Raw genomic sequence first — 14791 nt, forward strand, 5'->3', positions numbered from 1 at the left:
GGTGATACTGTATGGGGACCTCTCTCCTCCCTGGTCCTCAACCTGGTGGACAGATGTGCTTGCCCCACCCCAATCCCTGTTTTAAAAACCAAAAACCTAGAAGTTATTATTGATTACAAACTCAATCTCGCAGCCCAGGTTTTGTCAATGGTATCTTCATTCTATCATATGATCAGGATGATCAAAAAGATCTTAACCTACATTCCGGATAGATCCAGGAAAAAATGTCATCGCTGCTTTAGTTCTCTCAAAGTTGGACTACGATAATGGCCTCTATAAGAATCTACAAGAAAAGCATGCCACTAGACTTTAACACGTTCAAAACGCTCCAGTTAGAATGATCCTGGATCTCCTTAAATTTCCCTCTCTTTCCCCTGATTTCCAAAAGATGCACTGGGTCCCTGGTCAGAGCCAGGAAAAATACAAAGCCTCCCGCCTGGCACCCAAGGATCTCTACCACACAGGACCACAATTCTTAAGGAATGCCTTTTGGTGGTGCACTCCCAAAAGACCACTTCATTCTACAGGATTCAACACTCTTGTGATTCTCAGAATCAAGAAAGCCAGCTGTGAAGGTAGAATGTTTGTTGTTATTACAATTAAACTGTGGAAAAGCCTTCTGGCCCACATTAGATCCATCCCATCCCTCCTCACATTTAGGAAGGAGATCATGACCTGGCTATTTAGGAACAAAGTCACATCAATTTTAGCGTGTTTCTATTCAGTCAGTGCCAAGACACCCTAGGGTATTTGTGCGCTTTAGAAATCTTTTTAGCATAACATGACTAAGGCATGCTGCTCTGGAACATCTCTTTAGCAAGTATGCTGTAATGAATAGCTAAGATTCATTCTCCAGACAAGTCAGCTTGAAGTATGTTTGCTCTCCAAAGGAGAGTTCACCTGTGATTACACTCATGTTCCTACTGTTGTCAAGATGTTTTGTTTCCGGCCTGCAAAGTGAGCATTCCCACGATTACACTTAGAAAATCAGCAGCTCATTCATCGGTGGCCTATTTCTACTCTCCTGCTCTCTCCCCTACTAGTCCTGTTAATGGCCAGATTGATTTTTGGACTAGTATCCAGCTCTAACAAACTGGATGATACGTACTGGGGCCCGGCAGATAGTAATTTTATCATCAACTCCTTGATGGCCAACATGAGCCTGACAGGTTTTTCTAGGCACAGAGCTACATGCTATCATGGATGAAGCTCTGACCGACTCCCTTCTAAAATACCCAGGAACCTGAAGCACTTTCCTTCATCTAGAAGCATCCTTTGCAAAAGGAGAGCACCTCTCTAGGACTTGTGCTTGGATGCATTTCTGAGATGGCTGTGTTTCCCAACAAACCAAGGAATGTCAGGCAGAAATTAAGAGAGCATGAAGACAACAGTGTACACAGAATTGAAAGAGACTGCCTGGTAGGTAGACCCATCCTGCATCATCAACATATTTTCTCAATGAGACCCCTTCTTTTGACCATGCATAGCTCTCTCCATTGTGTATCATTTATGCTGAAAGAAGGTCTAGTAATACTATGTGTAGGACCCCATGATCCATCATTTGGGAACTTAAGGAGCTTTGTAGTTCTAGTAATTCATCAAAATAGTCTCCACATGTCCAAGAGATGCTTAAACAAAACAAAAAATATGTCCTACTAAAGAATCCTAAGAAAAAGGTCTGCACAGCTTCCCAGTACCTCTAACATTGTGAGAATCATAAGGCATCCCAGATGTATGAGATAATCTGGACTGTGCAAAAATATAAATAGGAGTCATTGACAGCATGAACTACATGGGCGATGCAAAATGTGCCATGACAACTTCACTGGTGGCCTTTCACTTAAATAAACAAAACACATACTTTCCTTCACATGACTCAGGGTTCAGCATTCCGAACTACCCTGTAAGTCCCAATGAAGGCCATTATGAAGCTTCATGCCATTTGAAGAGGCCGGATACATTCACTCAAATGCCCCCCTTTATCACTTGTTGTTCACAAAATAGAAGACTAGGTAGTGCTCAGGCCGCCCAAAGTGAGGAAATTGCGACCTGGGATCTGTTTGTTAGCCAGCAGCATTGCAAAGTGCAGAAGGCCGGGTCCCCTAGGTCTTTGGAAGTCTCCCCGGCCTGCCAGGGTTAAGAAGATCTGACCAGGCCCGGGAGAGAGCTCTAGCTGGAATAGGGGTCGAAGACGATGGGCTCTCTTCCGTTGCTTCACGTGTCACTTGAAACAAAGAAAACGGTCCCGCAGGCCCAGAGAGGCCTATGCTACCTGCCCAAGCTAAAAAGCTCTGACTGGGCACTAGGTCAGAGCTTTGGCAGGCCAAGGGTTGGAAGTCCACAACCCTAGAACCTAGTCTCCATACAACCATGTGTCAAATTGCCTGGTATTGGGCTCCAAAGGCTCAGGGAGGCATCCTCTGTTCCCTCAGAATAAGACTGGGCCAAGGACAGAGTTCTCCAGCTCACTTTGTCACAGAGTGCCCTGGAAAAGGTCCTGCAGCCCCGGTGAAATCTCGCCTCCCTGATCGGGTTCAGAAGCTCTAATCGGCCTCAGATGAAAGCTCCAGCCCTGTGCTCCATTCTCTAGACGGGGCCAGAGCTGCAGCTGGTGGGAGGGTAGAAGCTCCCGGATTTAGGCTCCATTTTCCAGCCCACTCTACCAATTGGAGTCCAGGTCACGGTCCTGCAGGGCTTCCCAGTTTTGTTGAGTGAAAAAGCTCAGAATGGATCCAAAGTCAGATCTCTGGAGTGCCACGGTTTGGAAGACCCTGGCCCTGGTCACCCTTTCCTGGACTGCTATGTCAGTGAGAGCCTGGGACTGGGTCCTGCAGTCCCAAGCAGGACTCCCCTGCTTAGTTAGGAGAAAAAGCTCCAATTGGATATAGTTATGATCTCTCTGAGGTACCCCCAGAGCTCCATGCCTGAAGCCCAGCCCAGGTTCAGAGATTCCAACTTGGGGAGCACCTGGTCCCTTCAAGACAGAGTGGAAATTGAATCGTAAACATTGTGAGACCAGATGACTGTCCTTCAAGCTCATCCATAAGGTCGCGCTTGCTGAGCCATCTGACCACACATGCCATAGGAATGAATGGCGTGCCCAGATGGCAAGGCCTGTTCCTGAAGTCCAGATGATGACTCATTTGACTCTGTGAACCCAGCCTGGGATTTAGTCAGTTGGATACATTTTCTCGAATCTACTTCCTGTCACTTAGTGTGCATGGATTCCAAGACAGGCAGGCAGCATTCATTCATATTACTTTGGAAAAGATTCCTTGTCATCTAGTCATTCTCCCCATGTGAGGGCAGGCAGGGAATGCGATGTGAAGCTGAAGTTCCTCAAGCATAGCAGCCTGGTCAGGCAGAGTTTAGCTAGCACAGTATTATGATCAATTGGGCATACTTGGTGAGACACTTGGTCTATTTAGGTTTAGTGAACCCTGATTACCAAGGCACCTTTACCACTGCTGCTAAACACTCCATCACTTTGACTGGGTGCAGCTTGATTACTATGGTACCCTTTTCACTGCTGCTAAACACACCAACACTGTGACTAAGGCAGCCTGATTACTATTACACCTTCACGGTACTGCTGCTAAACACACCAACAGTGTGCCTTGGTACAGCATGATTACTATGATCCCTTTATTGTGCTGCTGCTAAACACACCAACACTGTGCTTAGGTGCAGTCTGATTACTAAGGCACCTTTACCACTGCTGCTAAACACACAAACACTGTGCCTCGGTGCAGGCTGGCTACTATGGCACCTTTACCACTGCTGGTAAATGCACCAACAGTGTGCCTCGGTGCAGTGTGATTAGTATTACACCTTCACGGTACTGCTGCTAAACACACCAACAGTGTGCCTTGGTACAGCATGATTACTATGATCCCTTTATCGTGCTGCTGCTAAACACATCAACACTGTGCTTAGGTGCAGTCTGATTACTATTACACCTTCACGGTACTGCTGCTAAACACACCAACACTCTGCCTTGATACAGCATGATTACTATGATCCCTTAATTGTGCTGCTGCTAAACACAATAACACTGTGCCTCGGTGCAGCCTGATTACTATGGTACCATTACCACTGCTGCTAAAAACATCAACACTGTGCCTAGATCCAGCCTGATTAATATGGCACCTTTACTACTTCTGCTAAACACACCAACACTGTGCTTAGGTGCAGTCTGATTACTAAGGCACCTTTACCACTGCTGCTAAACACACAAACACTGTGCCTCGGTGCAGGCTGGCTACTATGGCACCTTTACCACTGCTGGTAAATGCACCAACAGTGTGCCTCGGTGCAGCGTGATTACTACAGCACCTTTAGGGTGCCGCTGCTAAACACACCAACACTGTGCCTCGGTATAGTCTGATTAATATGGCACCTTTACTACTTCTGCTAAACACACCAACAATGTGCCTAGGTGCAGCCTGATTACTATTACACCTTCACGGTACTGCTGCTAAACACACCAACAGTGTGCCTTGGTACAGCATGATTACTATGATCCCTTTATTGTGCTGCTGCTAAACACACCAACACTGTGCTTAGGTGCAGTCTGATTACTAAGGCACCTTTACCACTGCTGCTAAACACACAAACACTGTGCCTCGGTGCAGCCTGGTTACTATGGCACCTTTACCACTGCTGTTAAATGCACCAACACTGTACGTTGGTGCAGCCTGATTACTACAGCACCTTTAGGGTGCTGCTGCTAAACACAACGGGCCAAACAAAGGGGATTGAATCAGTTTTGGATCCGACAGAGGCTGGAATCCTAATATGTATTATAAAACATAAGTGCCTCTGACACCATAGATCGAATAACCAATATATTTTCCAAAAGATTTTTTTATTATCCTTGGGGTATAATCATATATACTGTCTGATTTTTCACATTTGTTTTACAAAAACATTCCTGCCTGTCACTAGGCAAACTAGACACTATTATCTTACCTTCTCTTATCTATTCTCTAGATATATACACATCAAACAAATAATCAACACAATGTGCCCAATAATTATATACAGTGCGAAAGAAGAGGTTTTAAAACATATAGTGCATTGTTCACAAAAATGATGGTGAATCAAAGATAAGGCTCAGGTACATGTAACATCCTAAAGCAATGTATCAGGTGAAGACTGGTCCTATTACACTCTCTCACTATGGGATGAAACAAAGGCAAGTTGCTACTTTTACTGTCCTTGAAATTATAATATGTTTATGGCCAATGGTGAGGTCAAAGATGGAAATCAGAACTCAAGGGTAGTGCTCTTAACGGGGTTCTATTGTGTTCGGTTAGAGGACCCTATTTCAACTTGGTTCTGTTGTGAACCTCTCTTGGATAGAACCAACGCGTTTCGACCTTCTTGATGGCTGTACTTTAAGCGAAGGTCTTCATCAGGGATAATGTGTCTTTCAAAAAAGAGGACTTTTGTACCTGCATGATTTAAAAGATAGGGGAGAGAGAGGGGAAAAAGAAATTATCAGTGTTGTATAAAGAATTTCACGTGGATTCATCTGGAACACGGGAAGGTAACACCTACCATGTACGACTCTTGGGAGCCCAAGGAGTGTGTTGAGTTGTCCTTGTGATTTCCAAATTACGGTAATCGCTAGAGGGAAAAGGTAGCAAATGACTGTGTGTTAACTACCTGCGAATTGCTGTTCTTAATCAATATTTGTTAGTAGTGTAAAGATTTTGTTGTGAGTCCAAATGTTATCAATGATGGAATGACTCAAATAATTGATGGACATAACTGTGATGGTTCTACACCGGCTTCACTGATCGATGGCTATGTGTAAGTGATAGTGCTCATTACTGCCGATGTTGCTGGAACCTGTGTGGTGGGGGGAAAGAGGGCTGTTGTTTAGCTCGTGCACGGATATCTTTAAAATGACCACCGGGGGCTATCACCTGTGCTACATGCTTAGGTACCAAGCATCATTCAAACAAAGGTACCTTCTGCCGTCCGGAATCCCTAGGTGGTGTTTTAACCTCTGGGGGACTGTCATCCTGCCCAGTGGATGGGCTATCCTGCACCGCTGTTGATTCAGTGGATGGAGACGCTGAATTTCTCTAATGTAAAGCCGCAGTGTCAGCCCTTCCGTCAATAGCATAAATGGCGATTCTGGACGTCGGAGACCTATTTCTATTTGTGCTGCCATGCATGTATTCCCCGGCCAGGATTTCTTCCGTTTCCGGTTGCCTGGCTGTGTTTTAACTTCCAGCCCTGCTTGGTCAAGCTTTTCCATCCACCCGGGAACAAGGCTGCTGTGTCACTCAGTACACACATGTGAGCAGTGCTGTCAACAATTTCAGATGCTTGTACAAGTCGTGTTTCAGGATGTTGGATGATGTTTTCACAGTTGTGTCATGTTACAGAGTTAGGTGGAGGGTGAATTGAACTGCAGGAGAAAGGTTTGTTGTTGGTTTCAGTTCTTTTCTTTTTTCGAATTTGTAACGGCCGGACTGCTGTCCACTTGGGAGTGTTCTGCCGATTTTTTGGTGTAATACCTCATGGTTGGCAAAGATGGTATATTTGCTTCGAAACCTCATAGTCCATGGCTGATTTCACTCATCTCATTTAACCCATTGTCAAAGGTATTCAAGTACATGATAGTCTTTGCTCAAGTCTTGAGAAGAGAGTGTCAATGTTGTTCCCAGTAACGTGTTTTAGTACAGTCCATTGTAGTTCTTCCGGACTGTGATGGTGTTCCAGGAAATGTGGGACTAGTGGTGCACTTATAGTGCCACATCTTATCCTCGAACGATGTTGCGTTATCCGTTTTTTAATGGCCTGGGTAGTCTTACCAACATTTGCTTTGGGACAGGGACATACAATGCAGTATATAACATTGTGGGTGTTACAATTTGTGAACTCCTCATGTTTCACAAACTTTTTCCCATACGTGAACATGGAACCTTCAATCGTGCTTGTGCATGAAGAGCAGTTGCAGCACCCCTTGTGTCCTTTAATGGGTTGAAGTGCCAGCAAGTTCCGAATGTGTTGACTGCTCTTGGTTTTCATTGTGTTAGCTCTCACCAATCTGTCCCTTAGACTCCTGTTTTTCTTGAGTGCAAAGATTGGGGTTTCAGCAAGTGGTTCCAATGCTTTGACTGTGTTCCAATTTCTCTGTATGATTTTCTTTACCTAATTGGTACTCCCAGAGAAAGTGGTCACACAAACCAAGGGTGGAAGGGTATTCTTCTTCTTTGGTACAAGTAGGGACTCCCTGGGGTTGTACCAGGCTCCCTTCATCGCTCGTTTGAGGAATTTTCTTGGGTACTGACGCTCAGCAAGTTTTTCCACAAGTAGTTTTGCATTGGTAAAGTAATCGTCTTTTAGGGTACAATTACTCCTTGTTCTCAAAAATTGACTGAACGGTAAGTTTTCACGCAGATTCCTCTGGTGAAAACTTGAAAAATGCAGTGTTTTTTGTTTTTGTTCGTTTTCTTTGTGCACAACGTGGTGTACAGGATATCTTTATCATGCTTAATTAGGAGGTCCAAAAAGTTCATTTCATCTTTGCTGACATTGATTGTAAATTGGATGTTTTTATTCCTATTGTTGAGCCAGATTTGGAAATCCAAAAGTTGTTCCATTGGCCCGCTCCATAGCATGAAAATATAATCTATTTAATGGTGCCACATCTTTATGTGGCCGTCATATGGATTATTGTGGTAGATCCAGTTGTCTTCAAAGAGAGCCATGAACATGATCGCCATTTCAGGTGCGAAAGAACAGCCCATAGTTACTCCTTGTGTTTGTAAAAATTGTAATTCATTGAACTTGAAAAAGTTGTATTTCAAGCAGATCTCGGCCAGTTGTAGTAGGAATGAAGTTGGTACGTTGGGTGGTCTCTCCCTTTTGTCTAAAAACAGTTCCATTGCTTCCAAGCCTGCCTCCTGGGGAATGTTGATGTATAAGCTGGTGATATCCAATGTTACTATGTATTCTTCATCCTTGTCAAAATTGTGACCCTCCAGTAGACTGACTGCTTGCATGGTGTCCTTTATATAGCTCACTGTTGATCCTACTAGTAGTTTTTGAAAAGTTTCCACATATTTGGCCGGTCTTTCCAAGATGGAATTCACTCCTGATATAATTGGTCTTCTGGGAGGATTTTGTGTTTCTTTGTGGATTTTGGGTAGGGTATGAAGGAGCGGTGTCCTCGGGTTGTCATTAATCATGAATTCCGCTTCCTTCTTCAATAGCCATCCTTCTGTTTGCCCAAGGGATGTTAATTGGACCAATTTATCTTTGATCAGTTTGGTAAAGTCTTCATCAGATCTTCAAAATTGTTCCTGATTGGACAGCGGATTTTTCACTTCTGACTCATATTTATCTAGCTGAAGAATGACAATTGCCCCGCCTTTGTCGGCGGGCTTTATCATGATCTCCTCGTTTTTCATGAGTTGTTCTAATGCTCCATTTTCCTCTTTTGTCATGTTCCATTTCATGTAGGTCTTTTTGTTTTCCAATGTATTGAGGTCCCTCATTACATTCTTCTCAAATGTTAACAATTCGATCGCCATTAGATCGCTGGTTGGAAAAAAGGTAGATGGATTTTTTAAACCTGAATAGTCTTTTGATACTGTTTCCATTCTGTCAGCGAAGAAGACTTTGAGATGCTGACACACCCCCTATGAGAGCACCACTGGTGAACTCCTGGTGTGTTCTGCGCACCCCCTGTAATGCGCCGCTGGAGAACTCTTTGTGTGTTCTGCACACCCCCTGTATTAGCACTGCAGTGAACTCCTATTGTGCTCTGTGCACCCCTTGTAAGAACGCTGTAGTGAACTCCTGGTGTCTTCTGCACACCCCCTGTAAGAGCACTGCAGTGAACTCCTGGTGTGTTCTTTGCACCCATTGCAAAAGCACTGCAGTGAACTCCTGGTGTGTACAGCGCACCACCTGTAACAGCACTGCAGGTGAAATGGTGTGTTCTGCACACTCCCTGCAGTGAACTCATGGTGTTTGCAGTGCACCGATTGTAAGAAAATTGCTGGTGAACTCCTATTGTGTTCTGGGCATCCCCTGTAAAAGCACTGCAGTGAACTCCTGGTGTGTTCTGCAAACACCCTGTAAGAGCAATGCAGTGAACTCCTGGTGTGTTCCGCAAACACCCTGTAAGAGCAATGCAGTGAACTTCTGGTGTGTTCAGCATACCCCCTGTAAGAGCACTGCAGTGATCTCCTGCTGTGTTCTGCCCACCCACTGTAAGAGCACTGCAGGTGAACTCCTGGTGTGCTCTGCAACCCCCCTGTAAGAGCGCTGCAGTGAACATCTGGTGTGTTCTGCACACCCCCTGTAAGAGCACTGCAGTCACTTACGTATGCGATCACGCCGGGTGCATTTTATGTTAAAAAATATATATATATAGAACTTTAATATGTGTATTAAAGCAACAGATTATCTAAACTAAATATGAAAATCATATATTTCTAATTGGAATAAAGTTATATTATTGTTAAATATTATTTTCTGGAAGTCGTGATGGGTGTGCGCCGGTTACGAAACCCATGGGATTTGAAAAGAAAGCATTTGATTTACAAGGTTTTCTTTCTAGAATGTGAAGTACCCCCTCCCTTTTTTGTTCACTCCTTTTCTACATCTTAGGAGACACACCTGTTGTGTTACTTCTCTAGTTTGTAAATGTTTTATCTTACAAATTGCTTCATAAACTGAAGTTCACTTGTTAGCAGAGGAATAAGAAATGTTGGAGGAACCTATTAAAGGTTAAAAGAGTCAGTTGTTTGGGCATTCTTCACAATTCCAGATGGACAGAAGAAGGTGAATGCAAGAAAGGTTAGTTGCACTCTCGGTCCAAGGGTGCTCTCATGAGGAAGTGAAAGGAAGTACAGCCCTGGGACGTCCAGCATGCTGAAGCATCTCCAGACAATGCATCCTCGGCATCTGGCGCATGAACAACATTGTCGCACCCAGGAAGCTGCGCAGCATGATGACCAGGCTGCTGGACCGAGCACAGCAGCAGAAAGCCATGGACCTGATATCCGTCCCAAGTTCGCAAATCTCAAACAACTCTGCATCAATGGCAATGCTGTAGTGTGTTTTGGTGAGCATGTCGGTGGAAGCAGTGGTTTCTGCCGCAAGAAACCAATCATGTTCATTTTGTTGGACTCTTTGTTCTATTATTTTTCATTTTTTTAAAACACCCACAAATTTACAAAATAGTTAAAAAAAATATATATAATATAGAAAAAAGAAGAAAAAATATGGTTCTGTTTAGAACCACCTAATCTGTGTATGGCAGTGCCTGGATGATTGAATGGCTTCATATGTAGAGCTTGAGTGATTGAAAGAGTGCATGGGTAGTGCATAAGGTATCGTATGAGTTCATCACTAGTGCTTGTGTGATTGGATGAGTGTATCGGTAGTGCATGGGTGATTGCAGCAGTGCACGTGTTAGTGCCTGGGGCATTGCATGAGTACATAGGTAGTAGCTGGATGATTACAGTGCTGCAAGGAAAGTTCATGGTGAATTTATAAGGGCTAGAGTAGTGGCGGAGTGATTGGATAAGTATATAGTGGTGGATGGGTGATTGGAGCAGTGCATGTGAAGTGACAGCGGGATTACTGGACTGCATGGGTACTACCTGGGTAATTGGAGGAGTGAATCAGTAGTGCGTAGGTGGTTGGAGGTCAGCATGGGAAGTGCAAGGGTGATTATAGAAGGGCATGAGTTAGTGCTGGGTCATTGCATGAGTACATGGGTAGTGTCTGGATGATTAGAGTACTGCAAGGAGAGTGCATGGTGAATTTTGTTTGGGTTTTGGCACAGTGAATAGATAAGGTCATGGGACTGCCTGGGTGATTGGAAGAGTGCATAAGGTAGTAACAGAGAAATTACTGAATTTTATAGGTAGTGCTCAAGGGATTGTAGAAGTGCATTAGTTAGTGCCTGGGTCATTACATGAGAACATGGGTAGGAATGGATGATTAAAGTTCTGCAAGGAGAGTGCATGGTGAATGTATATGTTTTTGAGTTTTGGCGCAGTGATTGGATAAGGAAATGGGACTGGTTGAGTGATTGCTGGAGTGCATAGGTAGTACAGGGAGATAACTGAAGTGTATAGGTAGTGCTCATGGGATTGTAGAAGTGCATGAGTTAGTGCCTGGGTCATTGCGTGAGTACATGGGTAGTGACTGGATGATTAGAGTACTGCGAGGAGAGTGCATGTTGAATGTATAAATATTTGGGTTTTGGCGCAGTGACTGGAGAAGATATCTTCTCTATAGGCCAAATGATGTTTCTGAATTCATGTGTATTGAAAATATCCAAAATAATCTAGTTAATTCCTGTTGCCATCTTCCCAATGGGCCGAATGATGTTCTCAGAACTTTAGAATCAAAAAATATGAGATATGAATTTGGTAATTCATAGGGCAACCGATATTTGAATTGCAAATGGGCATCATTACAATGTGTCCATCCTTTATTGCACTTTAAATACACAGTGTAGTGTCCAGGTGTTGTAGAAGCTCCATCATGGAAAATAATTGCTACTGCTTTGAAAGTTCTTCCTCAAATTGACAGCTGACTTGCCACAAAATCTTTAATATTGTTTTCTAATTTTCTTCCATATGGTCTGCAACGTTGGATCATTAAAATGACATATTGTCCACATTTTTCTATAAATAATGTTGATACCATTTCAGATTTTCACTGACTATATTCCATATTTTGATTTGCTGATTTTCCTAATTTTTTTTAACAGACACTGTTTTACAATCTGGTATTATCAAATATATGAATCTTTCAGTGTCTATTTCAGTGGTAGAAGTAAATGTGCAGTCTTCATATTCATGTTTCCATCTGTAACGTCTGTAACAAAATCCAAACAGATTTTCAATTTGTATTCCTTCAATTTCCAATACTGCAAGCATAAACATGAGAAATTCCTTAGCATCTTGCTGAACATTCTGTGTAAATTGTGAAGAACCAGAACATATAACCAGAGGATTCTGAATGCCATACACACTTTGGATTTTAGTTTTTATCAGTTCTCAAGTTTTAAAAAATAGAATGCAACAAGGAACAATACCTTTATTCTCAATTCTCCATAATTTGTCGTTGGACATTTTCTAGAAACAAATATGTCGTTCACCACTACATTAGCATAGCAGTTGATACCTGAACTATTTTCTAACTGATATCCTACAATCCCTTCAACAGTGTCCTTTTTCTTTTTGTTTGGAATCTTAAAATTGTCTTGCTTTTTTTCTTCTTTTCAACTTCACTACGGAGATTCTCATATCTTTGTTTTTGAACTACTACACACTTTTCATATACAGGATATTCACCTAAATTGGGAGTATACAGTTTTCTTAACCAATTATACTCTCTTACACAATTTGCAACTGCACCAATCTTTCTCTCATCAACATCAATCAAATACAATCCAGATGAAGTTCTGACTTGGGACAATGCAACACATGCCTTTCCCTCTTTAATCACAGTACTTCCAATGATTACCAAAGCACTGTCTACACTTAAACGTTGAGGTTTATGAATGGTCACCGCATATGCTAAAGAAAGAGTAAACTGTTTTCTACAAATATAGAAGTCTATAACAAGCAAAACACAAACAGAACAACCTCCATTTTGTTTCACCTCTTTATTCTGACCAAATTTAATCTTCAAAAATTAAATTCCATCTCTATTTTGATAATTACCAAAATCAACAACTTTTCCCATTGCTCCATTTCCTAAACCTTTTTCGACATCCAAATTACAGCGTAAAATTACCCGACAGTTTTCACATACATATAAATTCTTTTCTGAACCAGCAGTCTTAGATATATATTTTCCAATGTATTTTGTTTTCAGATTTTAAAATCTCTGTCAAAATAATACTAAATCCTATGTTCTCTATTTTATCAATGGCTTCCATTTTTAATATTTGTTGTTTTTCAGCTTTAAAAGTTCTTCATTGAATGTAGAACAATCATTCATTAATCTCTTTATTCGGTTATTATCATAGGAACAACCATAAAAGTACAATAGAATACAATCGATAACAACTACAATCAAAGATTAAAAGGTAAAACATCAGCCAATCGTTACTTAGAAAAAGATTTTCATATACAAATTGATTTCCGCAATCTAAAAATATTTCTAAAAAATTCAGAAATGGATGCAACTATTAAAATAGTGTCTAATTTCTGTACCGCTAAAAAAGCTGGGCGGCACTGATTTACTTCCATTTCCTTCAATATAGGAACAATCAGCCTCTTCCGTGGAAATACATAAAATTTGCAGAAAAATAAAATGATTGTTCTGATGAGTCATCACAAGGGCATTTAATCATATATCTTGACAAAGTATTCATCTCAGGGAAACTGAAAACTCTATGAAGAATGTTTAACCTGAAACGGGTTAGTAAGAACCTTTCGCGGTCACTCATGCATAAAGTTATGTATGGTTGTAATTTGCTAGAGGTCATTATTAGTTGGTGAGCTATTACTGTCTTTTTTTTCAGTTCCTTAGCAGTTCCTATCTCCTCCAGGTACTTCATACATTGATTTTTCAGCTCTTTCCTGGAGATATGACACATTGAGACTGGGTTCTCGTAATAATTTCGACAGCACAATTTTGTTAAAAAGTTTTTTACAATTGTCACCCATTCTATATTGCTTGCATGCTCTAGACTTATCGCATCATTTAAAATAGTGCGGCTCAGAGCACACTCCTCAATGGTCCACACCCTATGCCACAGAAGTATAGGTTGGACCTTGATGGTATCTTCTATATAAGGTTGGCCAACTTCCGTATGACAAATGTAAGTTGGAACACTCTCAGGTACTGCTAGGAGATATCTCAGGAACATGTTTTCAACTAGCTGGATACATTTTACGTTAGCATAACCCCATATACCTGCGCCATACACGGCAATTGCTATACAGGTGGCGTTATAGATTTTTAGAAGTTCCCTAATTGGCTTTTTCCCCAATTTTTTGTGTGAAGTCTTTTATGGCCATTATGGCCAGAACATGAGTCTTCTTGCTCTCACTGCACTTGTCCACAGACCATTTTCGTGGAACAATATGCCTAAGTAGGGAAAGGTGGGGGTGAAGTCCAGGGAACTAGAATTGATGTACATAGTTTTTTTCCGTTTGTTAGCCCCTGGACCACAGTTCATACAGAACGTTTTTGTGCAGTTAATTTTCAAATCCAAATTGGACATATAGGTATTAAAAGAGGTTATCATCCTTTGCAGTGCAAGGGGCGTCCGTGCCATTATGACCGCATAGTCAGCATACAGGAGTGCTGAGATTGATCTTTTAGCTGCCATAGGCATATCCCTGCACTTCTGAAGCAAGATTTTTTCTAGGTCATTAATATAAACTAGGAGTAAAAATGGAGCAAGGCTGCACCCCTGCCACAGCCCTCTCCCTATACCAAACGATCTTGTGCATTCTCCGTTTCTACCGTAACGCACTGATGCCGTAGCACCTGAATAGAGGTCCTTAAAGGAAATGAATTATTTTTTCCTCCACCCCCATATTTTTTAATATCAGCCTCAATTTACTATGTGTAACGCAGTCAAATGCTGACTTGAGGTCAACAATCGTGAAAAAAATGCGTTCACTCCTAGCCCTGGTATATTTTTCTTGTAAAATGAATAAATTAAGGCCCTGGTCTACGGTTCCTACGCTCTTCCTGAACCCTTCCTGAACCCATATTGAAAGTCTCCTATAATAGAATTAAAAAGAATTTTTGTCCGGCCAACTTTGTAACCTACTTAAAA

The sequence above is a fragment of the Lissotriton helveticus genome, chromosome 6 (genome assembly GCF_964261635.1).
Source record: "Lissotriton helveticus chromosome 6, aLisHel1.1, whole genome shotgun sequence".
Taxonomy (NCBI): Eukaryota; Metazoa; Chordata; class Amphibia; order Caudata; family Salamandridae; genus Lissotriton; species Lissotriton helveticus.